General features: G+C 49.1%; 1 long non-coding RNA gene across 1 annotated transcript; it reads left to right on the plus strand.

The window, feature by feature from the left end:
• Positions 1–3,553: 3,553 nt before the first annotated feature.
• LOC142929576 (uncharacterized) lies at positions 3,554–8,067 on the plus strand. The gene is made up of 2 exons (XR_012945726.1): positions 3,554–3,879; positions 6,254–8,067. It is a non-coding gene; the product is annotated as an uncharacterized LOC142929576 (long non-coding RNA).
• Positions 8,068–16,045: the final 7,978 nt, after the last annotated feature.

Here is a 16,045-nt window from a genome sequence, read left to right on the forward strand (position 1 = left end):
TCAATGAGAAAAAAAATAGCCAACCTGTCATCATGATAATAATCATCATCTTCAATCATCCTTAAATCCACATGTTTATTGCAAAATATACTTGCTGTCGGAATGGGCTACCATTCATTTATCATAATCACCATCATCATCACCATCATCATCCTTTCCAAAATGATCATCGCTTATTTCCAACGTCGTTAGCCTTTGCAAAGGTCGAGTATTGTGCAATCATCATCACATTTAACATTATCTATCGATTATCATCACCACCACCATCAACTGCTTTCACAAATGGTCTATGGATTGTGCCATCGTAACATCAAAAATGATCGTTGGATCATCATCATCATCATCATGATTCTGATCCTATTTATCCCTTCCACCATGGGCTCTGTGGATTGTTGCCGTGATTCGTGATGTCCCGACATCAGACCCTGCCGCGTGGTGGAATCGTCCCGCGCGCCAATCTGACACCGAGACTCCGAGCCCCGATTGGTTCTCTCTCGCCACGACTCCAGACCACACTTCAGCCGCGCCAACTCCATGTTTTGTTTGAGCTTCACTGAAAGTAAAACTTATTGATAAACGTCCCGAATTGGATGGGTGATAGCAAAAGTGTGGCTTTTATTTACCACCGAGAGAAAAGCTATCACTTAATGGAGTAGCTTGGTTGCCATGCCCCCCCCTCCCACGCAATAAATTTTATTTCGCACTCCTATCGGCGTTTTTTGTTGGTGCGAAGTTTGTTGATGTAACTCGCTGGCCCGCCTCCTTACTGGACATCCGTGAAAAAGAGCTTAGTAGCTCATCGGATTCCTCCAGGATAAAGATTGTGATTCTGAATAAAAGTGCCCCCGCGCAGAATAATTTCTCCCTTTTCCCTTCGTAGCCCGGCGCTTGCCCCACCCCCCCCCCCCCCCCCCATTCGACCCTCGTAAGCCCCGGTGCAGTTGCACCGCCTGCACGCTCGATAGCTACTTCATCGGTTATCAGTAAAGTTGTTGGAGGTTTTTTTTTTGTTACAACCTAAAGGTGGATTTAATTTCTTTTGGTTTTTTTGTGTTGTTGCTCTGGACACCCACGGGGTTTAAGGTGCCCGGTTGCAGCTAGGATCCTGGGCTGAGACAAGTCGAGCGATCACATTCGTGCCCCTGGTAGTTCTGTCGATGGGATTTTGAAGAGCAGGTAGTGTGGATTTCACAGGGGGGGAGAGTGCATCTTATACGAGGCTTGCTGTGCTTTATCGTGTCTTAGCGCGCACGTAGAAATGCAATAAAATAAAAACAAATTTAAAAGCAACCTCTCGTCGTGTGCGTGATTTTTGTCACGGTTTTTTTTTTTGGCCACGTGTCTGTCGTGGGTCGCTCTCGGTCACGCGATTTAAATGTCAAAAACATCGAATGTTAGCGTTGAGCTCTTTTCAACTGCAAGGTGCGTTAAGAGGATGAGAGATAGCCGTGAGGATGAGAGATGTAATGGAATATGAAGTGGTAGAGATAGGGTCAACACACGCGTAAATTTGTAATCGAACGTGGTTAACATGGGAAGTGATGTGTGCATGTTAATTGTAAAGCCGAGTCGCGTTGGTTGGAACACGTGACATCTCGCAACATCAAATTCAATCTCGTGGTCTTTTCAATTACGAGGTGCGTGCGGAAGATGTGAGACGCATGCACGTTGAACTTCTTTCGCACCGTACGTAGCCAACCGCGCTCATCGGAGAGTGCGGGGGAAAGGACAACCAACTAAATAGAAAAAGCGGAGGCAGCAGTGTCATGGAATGTGCCGTGGTAGAGTTGGGGGTCAACACACGCGGAGATGTGTAAACGAACGTGGTTAATATGAGAAGGTTAATAGATATTGTAAAGCGTCGGTTGGAACACGTGTGCAGCAGGGTGGAGGAGGACAGGTTACCGAGCCAGGCATTGGTGTGGCACTCGGAAGTCGGGAAGAGAAGACTTAAGGCCAGATGGTAGTCGCGATGATGATGATGATAAGAATTAATGCAAGAGCCTGTTGTTGACTTGGTAACAACTTTGAGATGTAGCGGAAGGAAGGAGGCGATGACGACGTGTGATGCCATCGGCGGTATTGCCCGTTATGACCTCATGACCGTGACCTCAAGGTCAAAGTAACTACCCCGACTGGCAGACTTTATACCCATCTGTGAAATATTGCGCTTTTCGGCAATAGCATTATGCTGTAAGAATACCGGAGTGTATTCATTATGATGATTATGAAGGTGTCGCCAAGATCTATTCTCAAGCACAAAGACTCGTCTCCGTATGCGGCACTGAATGGTGGAAATTCCACATTGCTGTGACAGGGACCAGTTTGTCCATATATACAACACAATATAGCAGTGATTAGCGCGCTACTCTCCGAACCCAAAAGTCAACTCCGGGCGACGGATTACTTTGGTGGAGATAACTTGAACGTATATACTGGGCATCCCCTGGGCATCAACTCAGCCTTGGATGAGCACCTGGTGCTGTGTGTAGACATGAGCACTGGCCGAAGATAAAATACCCTCGGGCGTGGTACTGGCCACACCACTACCTCGTGCCCTGTGTCGACCTTAATAGGTGCTCGCTAACAGTACTCAGCTGGCAGCAGGCTGTGAAAACAGGCCTCAGGAGAGGCGAGGAGAAAAGACACTGACTTGGCAGACCAAGAGGGAGCGACGTAAAGAAAAAGCAACAAACACCTCTGGAGCTGCCACCGCATTCACTTGCAATTGCTGTGGCAAGGATTGCCACTCAAGGATTGGCCTACTAAGTAATTCTAGGTGCTGCGAAACCTACAGCTGACCTCGTAAGGCGCAAAAAAATTGTCTCTCGAGACACAAAGGCCTATGATGATGTAAGCCTACACATGATTTAAGAGCACGTGAATTTGCATTTAAAAAAAATTAATGTGCAACCATTCCTAAATCCACTGCTGTAAGCAAGTCTCCCCACCCAGTATCGGTCGTGTGCGAAGTTTTTTTACCATACTTCCCCACGCTCATTTAGTGTGGGTCTGGTGAAGCACATAAAGAAGCGGTTTGGACATCCCTCGCCACGGATGTCCCTGTGTTGTATCCCTCGCCACGGATGTCCCTGTGTTGTATCCCTCGCCACGGATGTTAGCCGTGGCAGGGAATCAAACTCCGTGCAGGTGGCCGGGTTCATAGCGCACCGCGTTAATAAACTTTCACGACCACCGTTCCAGTCAGCGTTACTTTATGAAAAACGTTGGCAAACTGGCCCCAGTAAGAAATCACAATTATCATAAAACAATTCACAAATTCGATAGAAACTTATGGCTCACCGTGGGCAGTTTGTAAAAAAATATACAAATCCGGGTGCGTGGCTTTGCGCAAAGCACACCACTCGTGGCACTGCTCACATATTTACACACGGAACATCAAACACATCCAAGCCAGATTAATTCGTATCCACTAACTCCACCGTCCCTCCATCACCACCATCCATCAATCTTCAATCCAAGGCTCATGTCCACCACACTCCCCCACCCCACCCCCAGCAACTTATCCACACAACCCACACCCCTCCTGCCACCTCTGCACATGGAGGTGCACATCCCTCCCCTCCTGTCACGGCCCAGGGGCTGCGGATATAAATACAGGGGCAGGCAGGGGCAGCACCACACTCCACCACTCCAGGTGCCAGCTCGCTTGCTCTGCTTGCTCCGCTTTCTTTCGCTCGCTGCGCGTGCTTCACCCGCCGGCCCGCCCGCCCGCCCGACTCCGTCTCTCTGCACGCACGGCAAGAAGAAAATAATTCGTCATCATGCTGCTGGGCACGTCCGTGACTCTGCGTCTACTGCTCGTGGTCGTCCTCGCCACGGCGTTGGTGTCGTCTGCTCCTCTGCCCGGGTCCAGTGGTGAGGCTTCACCGCAGAGCACGATTATTTACAACGTACACCATCATCGTCTTCGTGTCCTCATCGCGCACAGCCGTTTGTATTCGTCCACTGCTGGATGAGCGATTTAAAATATATAGCTGCGTTCATGCAAACAGCAGCAGCTCACAACGCATCGCAACCAGCAGCGCACGGGGGGTGCAAATGTACGAAGACGTGTTCAGCCAATGAATGATGAGTTGTTTATTATACGCGCGGGGCGAGATAACCGGCGCGTGCGAGGAAGCAATGCTCGATCCCCCATACAGAAAGGGGCAGATGGCATCATCGTCGTCTCGCAAGAAGCTCTGCATCGTGTTATAGATGTTGTCTTCACCGTGGATTGTGGTATCATCATAATCATCGTCAACTAAATACAGGGTGATCCATTTTTAGGAGGTACACCACTAAAATAGTGATAATTTACAGAAAATTCAACATTTTATTCCCACCAGTCTCAACACACGCATTGCATCGTTTAACACTCTCCTCTGTAGGATAGGGAGCTATCGCTTGCAGACGATTCAATCGCCTGTTGAAGTAAAGATGCTCATTAGACTTAATTCCCCAGCGCTGATGTTTGCACACACTAACAAGTACGAATGTAAGCCTGAGTCAACCTAGGGGAAGCCCAGAACCAGTTCAAATATTCGCCAATCTCCATATATATAATCTCCATATATATAGAAGGCAAAGTTGTGAATATGTGTGTCTGTTCAAAATGTTTAGCCTACTTCCCGACATGCAACAAACTGGAAATTTGCCATGTAGGTACTTTGCAGACTGTACACCATGCAAAAATTATAAAAAAATACACTGTTTTTTTTTGGGGGGGGGGGGGGAGCTCAATAATGCATTTATTTTTTGCACGGCAAGTGAGCTGTGTCGTCACATCTGTCACGTGACCCGCGCACGTGGAAGCGTAACGCATTGTAGTGTAGTGGTTAGCGCGTCGTGCTACGAACCCGGCGACCGGAGTTCGATTCCCGCTCACGGCCACCACCGGTGACGATTATTTCAACCGCTTCTGGACCTCCCCTAGGTCGACTCAGTCTCAAACGAGTAACTGCTGTGGTGTGTGAACATTGCCACTGGGGAGACAAAGGCGGCCGGGTGTGGTGAATCCAAGTCCCGGGCGAAGCCGGGTAGTACAGCTAGTAATAATATAAATGTAGAGGCTTTTGACATTCCGCTGCTGGACAAAGGCCTCCTCTCCACGCTGTTTGTCATGTAGCTTGTTTGACCATACTTCACCACGCTGGGCAGTGCGAGTTGGTGGAAGGGGGAACCCAGGACATATTCAGATATCGATTCGCCACCGATGTTAAGCCGTGGCTGGGAATCGCACTCAGATGACCCGGCTGATAGTACAGCGCGCCAATCTCTGTTCCACTAGCTCCACACGTACGCACGTAGCGATTGACCTGGACATTTGGTTTGTGACCTATGCAGAGTCAAGTTACGCGTGCATATAACAACTTATGGGGCAGCCCCTCCTACAAGAAGGGGTGGCGCAGCACGCAATATGATCCTCATCACTCGCCACTGACACTCCTCAGTCATCTCTCACCTGACCTCACCACCAGACACTCGTCACTCAGTTTGATACTGCTTTCGAGACAGCCACCGCTCACTTGACCACACCACTAAAACCTCACTGACTCACACACGCACGACAAACACACCACTCACAACTCACACAAAAGTTACACACACTCAACCACGCGGTTACTGTTTTAGTTTATATCAAATCTCAGGATGCGCATGGATGAAATTCAATGCCATACACAGATCCCCGCTTCAATCCCGGTCAAAATAAGTTCTGAGCGGACTCTTATGCAACGAGTTTGCCAAACATCCCAATATAGGATCACAGATCTTGGGAAATCGTCTTGTGGTTTCAGGCGCCTCCGTACGATTCCTGTGCGGTCTACAAATACTGCAGCATTTGGAGGCGCCCTTGACGCAAATTACGCTGTGGACAATTAACACGTGGATACAACAACACGATCGCATTCCGTGTCAACCCATACGGTTTACCCCGTATTCTTGTACAGGGACATTGAGTTTTCAGGTCCATACGGCGTACAGCCGTTTCAATACGGGCAAAACTAGTTTTTGTCTATTTGTTTGTGTTTCTCTCTTATGATGGGACTTTGTAAGATGAACGTTGAGATTTATAAGGGGCACGAGGGGTCACCAATAAGGTCTAGAATTGGTATGTAATAATGTAGGACACTGATAAGGGGTTGACAGGTACGTGATCGTTACTCGAGTACATGGTGCGAAGGACCGTAGTAGGATCAACTCATTACAAATGCGTTCCACCCCTTTTTTGTTTGTTTTTTTTTTCCAGGAAAAATCCAAACGGCCGTGGGTAATCCTCTGATCTTGTACCTGCCGACGATTCCCCTGGACCTCTTCCTGCCCGTCGACGACGAAGAGCCGCAGAGTTCCGAGAGCAACAAGCACGAAGTGCCCAAGAGCTCAGAAAGCAAGAAGCCTCAAAAGGAAAAGGGGGACAAGGGAAAGAATTAAGAAGTTGAAGATGGTCTCCACGAGAGGCGCGGAGCCAGCGTTCGCTTCGAGAGTCGACAAGATCTGCTGGCACGAGAACGTGTGATGCGTGTGAACGCACCCTTCCTCCCACGCGCATGCACGCATGCGCACACACACACGTGTTCTCACACATATACGTGCACGCACACAATTTCTCGCACGCACACACATAAAAACAACAAAGATACCCCGTGTAAACATATAGGCGGTTGGGGCAAGTGCTGATATCATATCATACACGCACATATATAGTACACACACACGCATACATACAGACATAAACACAATATCCATGACGTTCATGTCACTTTAATCAGCTTCTGGCCTCTTAGGCCAAGCTTAGTCCAACCTCCCCATGCGGGCAAACCATCCCGAGCACGTGAGAGGGCTTGACGGTTCACTCGCACGGGGAGGTGGCCTTGCATGCAGGGTACGCTGTAGAATCTATAAACGTTGAGTCACGACTCATTGCTCCACATTGAGGCCAGTAAAACCCAACTTGCACCCTCCACACCTCTGGGTTTCCATGTTCATGAATCACAGGCGGCGGACGGGCTGCCGGCATCACGACAACCCGCTGGCTCCGGCCCTCTCCCGTGCACAGCCTCCTGCACCTGATGACGCCTTGGCATTGAACGTATTCGCCAATCGCCAAATTCGACCAGCGCGTCGCGTGTGGGTGCTGCCCACTTATTCCGAGATGGCCGGCCCAGTATTTGAAATTTCCCGTTTGCAGGAACTCTCTTTGAGGGTCTCTCTCTCTCCAGAGCTCCCTCTTAAGTCGAGGTCTCTTCCGCCAGCAGTGGAGTGAGCGAGTCATTGCAGGGCTGCGCCTTTGCCTGGCCATGCTGCCGGGGGGAACCGAGTCTGGGTGACAAGTCCAGCACTGACGCATCACTCGATAGCAACCGTGCGATTCATGTGTCGATCAAATTCTGTTGTTAATCGGTTATACATCGATCGCTCGAGATCGTTTCCGGAATACATGGTCGGTTGCAAAAATTCACGGAATCAATAGTCGAAGCCAGTTAATGATTTTTTTTTAGTAACCAGTGTTCCGAATGGCTACTCAACAAAGTTCAAACACCCCACCGGGTTCGTTCCGACGCGATCGACTGTTCACGTGATAACTCAACCCACACGGAATATATATTTTATTAAAAACAAACGCACAGCCCGATTGATGTCGGTCCACTTCTGGACGAAGGCCTCGCCACGCCGTGTTGATCACTGTTCGCACCATACTTCACTGCGTTGGTCACCGTGATGTTGGCGAATTTTTGGTTTAACCGATGATCGTGTTGCGTCGTCGTGTTTCGCGCGTGCGATTATGCATGAGGATATAAAACCACCTAAATTGGCAGCCCTAGCCTATCGCTATCCAGCCACCCTCTTGTGAAATCCACAGCCGGAAGAAAGCCACGTGGAGTCAATATGAGGGAGCAGCCCCGCTTGGAGCTATGAGTCGTGGCCGGACTATCCCGCTCTGTACTCATTGGAACCCCCCCCCCCCCAGGGGGAGATGTTTACGGAGCGAGTGCTGTCCACGTTGTGGAGGGAGGGGGGGGACATAGAGATGGTGAGCTTTATTAAATGGTGAGCAGCAACATCCGAGCGTGTCTCGATTATTTGTGGCCGTGTCTTTCTCACTAAATATGTCACCACCACCATCAATCATCGCCGTCGTCGTTGTCGTCGTCAACATTCAAGCCGGGCGCGATGGTGGCGATGCCCGCCACCTGCAACCCGGCACTGTTGAGGCAGCAGCGAGCGTTGGTGGATCATCGCACGAAGGTTGAGAAACTCCCTTCCCGTGAGGGTCGAGGTGCCTGCCATTACGTTGACTCGCCAAGGCAGGAAAGCAAGTGGACGAATTGCCACCTGTTTCCATTGGTCCGGAGATAGAGTGCTGCCCCCTCGCACGCGCTGGTTTTCACTGGGTGCCCCGGTTTCCTCTCCACATGAATACACGCATTAATTGGCCGATAACACCTTCATATATAAAGGACCGTAGAGCTTGGGGGAGAGGAATACGGCGCCAGCTCGCCTTCGTCCTCTTTGTGGTTCCAACCTGTACGCAACTGAGGTGGAGTCCACGTTGCAGCTGTACCGCCCTCTCTTGGCGTGCCAAGGTACGGCGACATCGTCGAAGCTCACGGGACAGAGAGTTGCGCGGGGTCAATTGAAGACCGCTGGCGAACACTGTGGAGTTCTGTGGACATTACAAATAAAAGCCTCCTCATCGACGACCCCACGATTGCTACGCACGGCGTTGATCTGCCACGAAAACCACGGTGCTCCATCAACTGTTTCAGAACAGCAACAGGTCGCTGCGCACACCACCTCCGCACGTGGAGAATGAAAGGCAACCCACCGTGCCACTGCGGCCACCCGGACCAGACAATGGACCGTGTCGCGAACAACCGCATCCTACGCTATTCTGGCAAATCGCCCGATGATGCTGGATGTAATTACCAGCGAAACGTCGTATTAAAATTGTAAATGTTGTGGATTTACTCTCCAAAACGCCGGTGGGCTGAAGTAGTAACTATTTATATTCTTGGTTCTTTCGGTAAAATCACGTAGAAGGGAAACAATAAAATAATATTTATATTTTTAGTATTTGATTGTTTCCCTTCTACGTGACTTTACCGAAAGAACCAAGAATATGAATCCCTGCAGTAACGAAAGCTTTAAATCAAAATTGAGTAACTGTCGTTTTGTTGACGTCACAAATCCTTTACTAATTGGCTGTGTCGGGTGGTGGACTGTTACGACGCATTTATACTTAGGCGATTTAACCCAAAAACCTTTATTATTAACTGCATCCTACGGCCGCTCTCCGGCGGACTGAGCAGTATTTGTCGCGCTACTCCTGAAGCTATCGAACGGCTCACAACACTTAAACTGGGACGTGTGATTTACACATCCTTGCCATACGCTAGAGAGAGAGAGAGAAGTGCGGTGATTCACAAACACTCGCTGCTAGCAGCCTCCACAGTGCTTGGTAATTACAGACCACCACCACCACCGCCACTCGGCTGTTACACCATGCGCAATGCGCCCATCTCGTCTGACCTCGGTAGCTCAGCGGAGTTTGAGCCTGGACATGGCTGCGTGGGGCGTGATCGTCAGAGGACCTGCGGTGGTGCCTACGAAGTGGACAATGCAGCAAACATCCACAGTTGCACTGTGCTTCTATGCTCCCGCCTCTTTCCCCACCGCTTTCAGAATCATCAGAACCTTTATTGAGACTGCAGGAGGAGTTATCCGATGAGCTTTGAAGCAAATTTCCACCGATGTCCAGCATGGGCGGGTTCAGCAAGTTCCACCAATTGGCACTGACCATCGTGGTGAGGTATGGCCAAACAAAAAAAAAACCCGCTGACAAGGCCCTTGTGCAACAGTGGAACGGCAAAAGGGGCCGTCTATAAATGACGTCACGCGATTTTGGACGATTTTTAATCCCCCCCCTCATCGTCACACGGCGTCCAAAACGTCAGACCCCCCCTCAAATATGACGTCACAAAGCTCTGCCCCCCCCCCCCCCAAAAAATATAAATCTCTTTAAACTATTGTCATTGTAGTGCGTATTTAATGTGGCGCTGCACTCTGATGTTGTAGGTGAAAACATTTATTAAAAGTCTATTTAATTAAGAAGAACGTGTTGTCTATATTTATTAAAAGTTGCGCTCGTCACACATCGTCACAAATGTCTGCCCCCTCCCCCCTCCAGGTGCGTGACGTCATTTATGGACGGCCTCAAAGAACTTTGTGGGGCTCTTCACACTGAGGTCTGGAGCGCCCGGGACCGCGAGAACATTCGAATGTTGGCGGGGAACGTGAACCCGCACACTCATACGCAACGTGAAATAAGACGCCTCAACTTAGAATACTAAACGAGTAAGTCAGTACATGTTGTGTTCGCCCCATTCTTATAGCGCAACAAGGCTAACACGAAGGCGCTGTGTGTAGGTTCACAGTAGGGGGGGCGATGTTGCTATGTATGTGATCCGATCAGAGTACGGTGCTGTAATTTCTCGTGTCATTTTTTTTAATTTGTCAAATTTGGACCATGACGTGAGCACTTAAAGGCCTACTCGTTTCGAATGGCTGCGAATCAGACGGAACGGAGCTATTTATAGCTCGGTGGGCCTTTACCTGGTAGAGGCGACCTGAAGCGGCTTATCATGTGTACATTGATAGCAGCCAAATACTCTAAACGCGCGTTTCTAAAGGTGGAGGTGAAACACCGGAGGACCCGGAGAAAAATCCACGCGACCACGGAGAGAGAGAGAGCGTGCAAACTCCAAATATACAACAGGCGTCAGGTTCGGGATCGAACCCGCGAACCTCCTGTATACCAGGCAAGGTAGTTAACATCTCTCCACCGCGGCGCCCCGGCTATAACCAGGGCGGCCTGCCGGAATCGAACCGCGAACCTCTGCAACGAGCGGCGATCACGTTACCGCTGGGAAATTGACACACACACACCATTGGTTAGCGGTATGGACATGCGATCTCTCTGTGTGTATTGTATATTCAGTAACCTGTGGGGCGGGGGTGGTGGAGGTAACGGAGGCTTAGGGGACCCGTGGTCTATAGACGTCATCTGAATATGTTGTACGTGTGCGCTTGTCAGCCTCGCCCCGCTAGGGCTCGGGTTCCACCCGGGTGGAATTTTCCACCAAGCCAAACCCGAATTCATCGAATCCTGTAGCGCTATAAGTTCCACCCTCCCTATTTTTGTTTAGTTACAGGGACAATGAAATGCATTACACGTGTAAGTCGTGGTTCACATGAATCGTAACATTGCGACACTATTGCCTTCTCGTGACATTTTATACTCACGAGCGGAGAGCCGGGCGGAAAAACTGCAGCAAGTTGGCACAGTAAGGGGGTACAGCTTGTGGTGCATCTGCCGGTCATCTGATTAGGCCAACCCATGATACCTGCTGGGTCTGTCCCGATACCTCCTGCACCTAGCCTGGCACAATATTGGGGTACAGCTGGTGGTGCATCTGCCGGTCACATCAGTCAGCTAACCCATGATACCTGCTGGGTCTGTCCCGATACCTCCTGCACCTAGCCTGGCACAGTATTGGGGTACAGCTAGTGGTGCATCTGCCGGTCATCTCAGTCGGCCAACCCATGGCACCTGCTGGGTCTGTCCCGAGATCTCCTCCTGTCAGCGAGCGAGCCTTCGACACTTCACGTGATAGCGTCAAAGTGCACCTAGCCTGGCACAGGCGACGTGATAACGTCCACTGTCACTGAGTGTTGAATGGCGGCTGTATTGGTGTGTGTGTTAGGAGCGGTGGTGCAGCCGTTAGCGCTACGAACCCGGCGACCCGAGTTCGATTCCACCTCACACCCAACCCCAGTGACTATAATCTGATCCGCTCCAGGGCCTCCCCTAGGTCTACTCAGCCTAAAATGATGACCTAATGCGGTGTGTAAACATCGCCACGAGGGAGACAAAGACGGCCAGGTGTGGTGCTGGTCACCCACCCCCTCGGGTGCCGTGCCGACCATCATAGGCGCTTGCTCACAGCACTTGTCCCTACAGTCTGTTAAGGCTATACGGGGGATCTTTTTCTTTGTGTGTCTTATATAATAACTATTTTGGCGGGGGGGGGGGTACCCAGACCCAAGGGAAGAGGTTGTTCATAACATCAAACATCACACTCTGTACTGTGTACAGCTCAGATATAGTACACGTGTTTGTAATGTTGTTACATTCCCCTCACCATGTACCATATCTGAGTTGTGTACAGTACATAATGTGCTGTTTAGTGTGATTTGTAATATTGTCACATACCCATACCATGTCAATCCATACGGTTTACCCGTATTATTGCACAAGGAAATTGAGTAATAGCAATGTTGTGTCTATTTGTTTGTGTTTCTCCCTTGTGATGGGACTTTCTAGGATGAACGTTGAGGATTTATAAGGGGCACGGGGTGACCAGCAAGTGTCTGAATTGGTCTGCAATAAGGCGGGGTGATTTGTTTTATTTTATTTCTAACTACGTGACTTTACCGAAAGAACCAAAGAGTACTGATGAGGGGTTGAGAGGGTCGCATACCCTCACCACGCGCTATATCTGAGCTGTATACAGTAAATGTTGAGGGTATTTGGATAAAATAATAAGAAGTGTCTCGTCAAAGTAAAGTCACATCGGTGATAAATCGGATATAGTTATATAAGAGACACATTGATGATGTGTCAACCATTAATGTTGTGGAACAAAATCACTGATGTATCAACATTGCGCAATACTCATATGCCCTTTGTAACATGGAGGCATTTCGAATCAATCGCTGGAACTTAAAAAAAAGAACCGGTGGATAAAACAGGCACTTTCTGGCCATCCCCGATTGTGAACACACGCACAAAATTACTAACTTTCATATATATACTAGCCTGGGCGGGGGGTTGTTCATGCGTAAATGTTAATGCGATGGGGTGGTGTGTGTGATCTATGTTGTAACGGTATGCATAAAATTATTTCATTCAATGTAACAATTCGAAAACTCAAAACGAAATGTACAATCACTGCCTGATGGCCTGTCATTATACAACATGTTTCGAATACACTCCATCCTCTTCTGAACAAATGTGGTCTTCAATCGATACGGTGGCACACTTGATCTTGACGGAGCATCGCGACATTGCCGCGTGTGTTAGTCCGTGTCGAGCAAAAAACTGGCTGGGCCAAATACAACCTTCAAGCGATGGGACTGACTGTTCTTGCGCTTTGCTGATGATGGTCATTGAAAATGCGGCAAGAATAAAAACCGGTATGTAAAACGGGCACTTTTTGGCAATCCCCGATTGTAAACACACGCGCACGCGCACGAAACTACATTTAGAAATAGAAATGTGTTTGGCTGATTTGTTTGTACTGTTTGTTGTAACATTCTTACCCCGTGACCCTACTGGACATCTGTGAAAAATAGCTTTATAGCTCATCGGATCCCTCGAGTATAAATTAATATTCTGGTTCTGATGTACGTCAGTCCGATGATGCAAACTTAACATCTGTCATAATAAATCCGGTTACCGGCACCTGCTTTCATCCACATTGCTCACCGTAGCATTTGGGTTGTTCGGAACGTACCACTCACTCAGTGGGGGGAAAGGATACCAACAGTTTCGCATGGACTTATACTTTAAAACTTGAAAAAAAACAAGACACAGCATTAGAAAATCACTGCAACTCGTATTGTGCAATAATGAACAAATCACAATTCAAATCAACTGAATAGGGTTACGTTTTATTTGTAAAATTGTTAAATAATGGGGTACCATCAGCCACTGTGGTTGATAATCGTTTCTCTCTCAGTGGGTTTTAGCTACAGCAATCGAGGAGAAATAATTGTATTCAATTGTAATTACACTTAAAAACATGTTTTAAATATAATACACGTATTTCTGTTAACATCCCCGATTGTAAATTGTGTTTTGGCCAACCAATCGATACGGTAGTGTTGGAGGCGAGTACCGTGTGAGACACGTACACACGCACGAGACTACTACCTTTTAAATATCGATTCGTTGGTGTCTGTGTGACATCAGCGGCGCGGCACGGCTCGGCTTCTACAGTGGAACCCCCCCCCCAACCCTGGTCCCTCCCTGTGCCGCGCGGAGTATGGTTTGTCAACGTGACACGAGACGACCAGGCCATTTGTTACTCTCGTGGAGCGCTGCATCAGACCCATGTTAGAAAACGGCCCGCGAAAGTTGATATCGCAGAACTACGTCTGAGATCCCTTGAAGTGACTCTATTATCCACACAAGTAGGTGGGGGTAGCACTTTACCACCCGGCCTGACAGTCCGGCCGATATTTTAACTCTCGGAGCTGGTGATTCAACCACATGGAAGCAGATAACCGAATGCGATGTTTATTTTTTTGTGCGCGCGCGTGCAGCAGTCATGGTGAGCTTTTACCGTCGACTCGCTGTCGGAATCGGACGCGGGATCTCAGCAATGCGTGCAAAAATAGCCGAGTCACCCGCGACCGATTTCCGAATACTTCTTGGCGATGCCTGTGCAGTCACACACATTCGTCACGCTCAGTCACCGCGTGTCGGGCGTACAACTCGTGTGGCAATGTCTCTCTCTGCTTTGGGTCTGTTGAAGGGTCACGCTCCTGTCGTTGTTTTTTCGCAATCGTTACAGGACGCAAAAGCCACTATTGATCGCGGGCGTGCTCCGCAGCAATTGCGCAAAACGTCATCCGCCATGGTCAATCCACTGCTGGACGAAGGACCGCCACCAACTCTACCGATCCTCCGATGTAATGATGCTCCGTCGAGCACCTGCACGTCAACTAATTTTCATCGCTCCGTTTGCTAATGTGCGCTGATTATAACGTCCCCTCAAGATGCGGTCCGTTTCCATGGCTGACAGTTTTCAGAAAAAAATATCTGCTAATTACACATCGCTGCAACTTCAATTTACTTGCTTGGCAACAGTTTCAAAAATAATCATTGGGTGGCACGGCGGTTAACGCGCTGCTCTCTGAAGCCGGCCACCATGAGTTTGATTCCCGGCCACGGCGAGTGATGTTTCAATCGATCCCGGCCCACCCATCGGCTTTACTAACCCGCACTGACCAGCGATAGGGCACGGGGAGGCCCTCATCCAGCCGTTGATTGCCCAAGGATGCTGCTCGTGTGCATCGTACCCCCCCCCCCCCCCCCCCATCGTTTACTCATTCATCTAGCTGCGCAATTAAACAACCGTGACCATGGCTCTCTTAATTTGTGTTAACGATAGAGGCGCAGCCCCTGCAAATTGCTCGCTCACGCCACCGCTGGCGGAAGAACCTCCCACTCAAGGGAGCTCTCGAGGCATGCAGAGTGGGGGTGACCACAGCTAAATCACGTGATTTACGGGAGGCTTGGGCTGGCGTTATAGAGTGAGAGACATGGCGATCTCTAACGCTTCTAGCGCACAAGCTGCTTTATGGACGAATAGCTGTTCGTTTACAACTTTAATTGTGGTGTTTGTTAGTTCGTAAATGTGTTTCATATATAGAAAAAAATACCTTAAAAAATCCAGTCTACCTCTCTGTCCTCTCCGTGTGCTGTGAGGAAGGATCATTGCACGAAACGTCACCTATGATGTTTTTTCCCTTTATTTTAAGGCCACTATTAATTGACGAATGTGTAGGATGTTTTCCTATTAATTTGTGCTTGTGCACCACTACATTTATTTGTTAATGAGCAAATAATAATCACACTATCTCGATATTTGGCAAAAACGTACAATACCTATGTATGTACACGTACGTTGAACTTATTTTGCACCATACATAGCCACCCGTGCGAATCGGAGGTGCGGGGGAAGGACAATAAACTAAACACGTGTAAGGCAGTTCTAGTGAAATGTGTTTCTCACTCGAGATTTAAAAGCGCGCAGCTCCAGTGGCTTCCTAATATCGGAAGGAAGAGCGTTCCAGACGGCCGCAGAAGCGCATCTGGAAGTGCCGCGCGATGCGGTGACCGCCTTAGTTTGATGGCTGAGCCAAACGCCGCTGATGCGAGGATGACCGCAGTTCGCGTGATGGTCTGTGCTCC

The sequence above is a fragment of the Petromyzon marinus genome, chromosome 31 (genome assembly GCF_048934315.1).
Source record: "Petromyzon marinus isolate PM22_M1 ecotype Great Lakes invasive population chromosome 31, UKy_Petmar_22M1.pri1.0, whole genome shotgun sequence".
Classification (NCBI taxonomy): Eukaryota; Metazoa; Chordata; class Hyperoartia; order Petromyzontiformes; family Petromyzontidae; genus Petromyzon; species Petromyzon marinus.